This window comes from Penaeus monodon, chromosome 4 (assembly GCF_015228065.2).
Source record: "Penaeus monodon isolate SGIC_2016 chromosome 4, NSTDA_Pmon_1, whole genome shotgun sequence".
Classification (NCBI taxonomy): domain Eukaryota; kingdom Metazoa; phylum Arthropoda; class Malacostraca; order Decapoda; family Penaeidae; genus Penaeus; species Penaeus monodon.
In genome coordinates this window covers 6415922-6420921 of record NC_051389.1, presented here as the reverse complement: position 1 = coordinate 6420921, position 5000 = coordinate 6415922, and the positions used below count along the sequence as shown (strand labels likewise).

The 5000-nt window shown below is 35.3% G+C and overlaps 1 long non-coding RNA gene across 1 annotated transcript; it reads right to left on the bottom strand.

The window, feature by feature from the left end:
* Nucleotides 1-426: 426 nt before the first annotated feature.
* LOC119569529 lies at nt 427-3090 on the bottom strand. Its single transcript, XR_005228278.1, has 3 exons — nt 2724-3090; nt 1095-1195; nt 427-602 (listed from the first exon to the last, which is right to left on the bottom strand). It is a non-coding gene; the product is annotated as an uncharacterized LOC119569529 (long non-coding RNA).
* Between the last annotated feature and the right edge of the window lie 1910 nt (nt 3091-5000).

Genomic DNA, 5000 nt, shown 5'->3' with positions numbered 1-5000 from the left:
ACCGGGACAGTATTCTCATTCATTTCGAAGCTTAACAAGATAGGTTTCCTCCCATTAGTTACGTGCCCAGTGAGGCCAATTACGAAATAGATTGATAAACGTGTTGTATGGAATTGGTAGATATATATTTCTGGAATGTTTTGCTTTGTGTGTTTGTTTGTTTGTTTTGTGTGTGTTTGTGTGTGTTGTGGGGGGGGGGGGGTTGTGTGTGTGTGTGTCTGTGTGTGTGTGTGTGTGTGTGTGTGTGTGTGTGTGTGTGTGTGTGTGTGTGTGTGTGTGTGTGTGTGTGTGTGTGTGTGTGTGTGTGTGTGTGTGTGTGGGTGCGCGTGCGTGTGTGCCTGCCTGAGTGCGTGTGCGTGTGTGATTATGTGTTTCTCCGAGTGCGTTTTAACATAACCCGTCTCTCCATTGATATTAACACAACAATCCAGTGAAAACGTTTTATTTTGGCGCATTTCTCCATTCACGCAGACACTCTACCATGAAAGGGAGAAAAATAAATCACAAATTCTCACAAAGACATCGGGTTATTAATGAAAATTCAAGCACAAAGCAGGCGGATAGACGTCTCTCGGTCCGGTGGTTGCTTGACGCCGAATTTCCTGGAAAGCCAAAGCAGATTTTGGAATTAATTTGCTTTTTTTATTTGCATATATTTATGTCTATATCTATGTGTAAGAGATTGAGAGAGAATGAGAGAGGGAGAAGAGAGAGAGGAGAGAGAGAGAAAGAGAAGAGAGAGAGAGAGAGAGGGGGGGGGGAGAAGAGAGGAGAGGAGAGAGAGAGAAAGAGCGTGTATGTGTAGACAGATTGATAGATAGATGGATAGACAGACAGACAGGTAGGTAGATAGAGGGAGACAAAGAGATAGATTTATATTTGTTTACATTTGTGTGTGTGTGTGTGTGTGTGTGTGTGTGTGTGTGTGTGTGTGTGTTATATATATATATATATATATATATATATATATATATATATATATATATATATATATATATGTAGTATATACATACATATATATACATGTCAAATTACTACTGCACACAAACATTATATTATTTCAAAAACAAATATCAGTATGTAACCTTATTTACCTCCTTACGTCAGAAATTCCCTTCGGTCTTGACTTCTCGGCGAGGTCAGGTCAGGGTTAAATCGCCCCAGGTCAAGGCAGGTCACGTGAGCGAGTCATCACCTGTAAAATGATGCTGATTAATATATCTTCAAATTCCATTATCGAAGTAAATAGATTAATTTCATCATCGATAATTTTTTTTATAAATCACTTTCGTGTTATCTTTAATCTGTGATTAACTTTTACTTCTGTTTATTACCTTATGAAATATTAATTAGATTGAGCAATTAAGCTTTATCGACGTTATATTACCCACCATTAAAGGATGTGTATTTCAAGCCATTCTATTTAATAATAATAATAATAATAATAATAATAATAATAATAATAATAATAATGTCTATAGTAAAATGACAAGAAAATATACATTTGAATAAAAGAAAAAAAAATCTTTTTATTAGATTATTTTTATTAACTAACGTTTGCGTGATTTCGCTCAATTTTTAAAAAAGAAAATGCCAGTCTATTTACTAAAATAACGATGGGTATAGAAAGGAAGATAGCGAATGGGGGAGGAAAGAAAAGAGGAAAGGGCAGGAGAGAGAGAAAGAAAAAGAAAGTGGTGACAGAAAGAGGTGATAGAGAGAGAAGGATAGAAATAGACAGAGATAGTTAGAGAAAAAGAGAGGGTTAGAAATAGACAGAGAGAGAGGGATAGAGATAGACAAAATGAAGGACATGGACAGAGAGAGAGAGAAGGATAGAGATGGAGGTAGTGAGAGAAAGAGAAAGAGAGAGGGATAAACATAGAGATGGTGAGAGAAAGAGAGAGAGATAGTTAGAGATTATTAAAAATAGTAGAGACAGAAAGAGAGAGAGTAGGTTTCAGATAGTGAGAGAAAGATAGAGAAAGGACAAGAGATAGACAGAGATAATGAGAGAAAGGGATAAAAATAGAGAAAGAGAGAGAGAGAGGGTTAGAGATAGAGATAGTGAGAGAGAGAGAGAGAGAGAGACTGTGTGACGTAAGAAAGAGAGAGAGAGAGAAAAAAATAATTATCTCAAAGGCCTTCCCACACACCAGGCTCCATAATCCTCCAATAATCTCTCTTTCCCCTCGTCAGAAAACCACATCCCCTCATTGTCCTCATATTCCCTCACTACCAACTCATATTCCCTCATGTCCCTCGTTCCCCTCACTATCCCCTTATATTCAGGGTCTTTTTTTCCTCTCTTCGTTTCCTTTTCTTTCTTTCCCTTTTTCCCGTCTACTTATCCTGATCGTTAATTCATTTTTTACCCTTTTTTCCCTTTCGCTTTCCCTTACCATGGTGCCATTGTGACCTGTGATGTCTAGAGCATTTATTCGCGTAAACCATTAGCCATTGATCCCCTCATATTCCCTCATTTTCCCCTCACCGCCACCCTCCTATTCCCTCATTTTCCCCCTCCCTACTCTCACCTATCCCCTTTCATATCGTGTCCCTATCCCCTCCCTCTCCCTCCCTACCCCCTACCCCTACCTTTCCCCCTCCCTACCCCCTACCTATCCACCACCTACCCCCCTCCCTACCCCCCACCTATCCACCACCTACTCCCCACCTATCCCCCTCCCTACCCCCCACCTATCCACCACCTATCCACTTACACTTCCAATCGCAGCGAAAAGTCGCACTTCGGCGAACAGCTGATTTCGTACCGATCAGCTGTGCCTCATCCCTCGCCTCTTCCCACGAGACAGCATGGGGGTTTAGAGCAACGTATATATTAGAGGAACGTATATTGGATAGCACTAGTGGAACAGCGACAATAAAGGTAAATAGTAGTGACTTGTACTGAGTTTGATATAGTCTTTTAGGAAGTAATTGTGATTATTATAGTGGTGATAGCTATAGAGATCATTAGTGTTATTGCAATAATTATCATAAAAGTAGCGTTAGGAGCATTAACAAAAGTAGCAACAATAATAACAATAGCTCTGAGAACGTAATATAGATAATATGTTGAAATAGTATTAATAGTAATAATAATAATAATAACAGTAATAATGATAGTAATAGTAATAAAAGCATAATAAGTAATAATAATAATGTATAATGAATCTATGATGATGAAAAAATAATAACCATAATATGATAATAATAATACTATATATAATAATAATAATAAATTACAATATTATACTTAAGAATAACAAATTAAAATGATAATAGAACAAAACTATATAATAATATGAGTAATTATATTAGTAAATAATAATCATATAGCAATATACAACAATATTTTTACAGATTAATAAGTACAACGATTCAACTAAATATTTATAAATATTAATAGATATAAATTAGTATATTAATATATCATATTATATCTATACTATGCATCACTATATATTTTATTAATTTTGTTAACTATTCGAATTATATTAAACATAAACCTTTAATTTACAAATATATTCTCATTGAGTAAAATTATAGATAATTATATTATTAATATATATACTATATATATATTATTATTATATTATAATTTATTGTATAGAGATTAAGATTTTTATTACTTTGAATTCTTATATGTCTATAAATTAATATATTTAGTATTATATTAATCTATTATTATTATTATATATTATTTCATATATTAATAATCTTTTATTTTATTATAACATTAATAATATTATTAATTATATATATTATTTATATCTTATATATATCATATGTTATTATATTTTTTTTTTTTTTTTTTTTTTTTTTTTTTTTTTTTTTTTTTTTTTTTTTTTTTTGTATCTTAAGTTGGCTAATATTTTAAATAAAATTTGTTGTGACGGTTTTTGACTGACCTGTTCTTTCTTTTCTTGTCTATCTCTTCCTTTCTTTCTTTCCAGTTCTTTCCTCTTCTCTTCCAGTTCTCGTCCTCACTCGTCCCCTCTCCTCCTCGTCCTTCTATTCCTCCTCTTCCTCTTCTTCCTTGGCCTCTCCTTCACTCCCCTTTCTCTTCCTCGTCCTTCTCGCCTCTTTCTCTTCCTCTTCGTCTTCTTCCTCCTGTTTTTCTTCCTAACCTTCTCCGCTTCGAACTTCCTCCAATATCTTCGTTCGCTTTTCTTCGTCTTCACCTCCTCCGTTCCTACGTCCTCTTCCCCTTCCTCTTTCTCGTCTTCGTCTTCGTCTTTCCCTGACTTTTTCTCTTCTTCGCCCTCTTCTTCGTCCTCTTCTTCATCCTCTTCTTCATCCTCTTTCTCGTCCTCTTCTTCGCCCTCTTCTTCATCATCGCGTCCTTCAATTCCCACGTCTTCTTCCTCGTCCTCGTCCTCGTCTTCTTCCTCGTCCTCTTCCGCGCCTTTGCCCACGTTTCTTCCTCTTCCTCGTCCTCGTCCTCTTCCTTCTCCTCGTCCTCGTCCTCTTCCCCCTCTAATCGTCCTATTCTTCGTCCTCGTCCCGTTTTTCGGCCTCCTCCTCATCTTCGTCTTCCTCTCCTTCCTTTTCCTTTCTTTCTCCTCACTCTCCTCTTCCTCTTATTCCCCGTGCATGATCCAGGAAGGTGGTGCAGAAAAAAAAACAATAATTGATATCAACAGTTTATATATGTTTATATATAAATATATATATATATATTTTTTTTTTTTTTTTTTTTTTTGGGGGGGGGGGAGTGTAATCATAATAACATCGAAAAATCTAGTAATCCAATTGATTATTAGTGTAATTTAGGAAATTACCAAGACTGATTATTAGGGCTTACAGCGTACACACGATTGGGATTAGTACGCTAAAGATTATATAACATTAATTGCAATAAAGAGGATTAGTAATTATCACGATATTCAAAAGCAAATTAAGCCTATTGATACTTTAATCATAGACACAGTGCAAATGCCTTTTATATGAATATTATAACATCAATACTAATTCTACGTGTATTACATATGGGG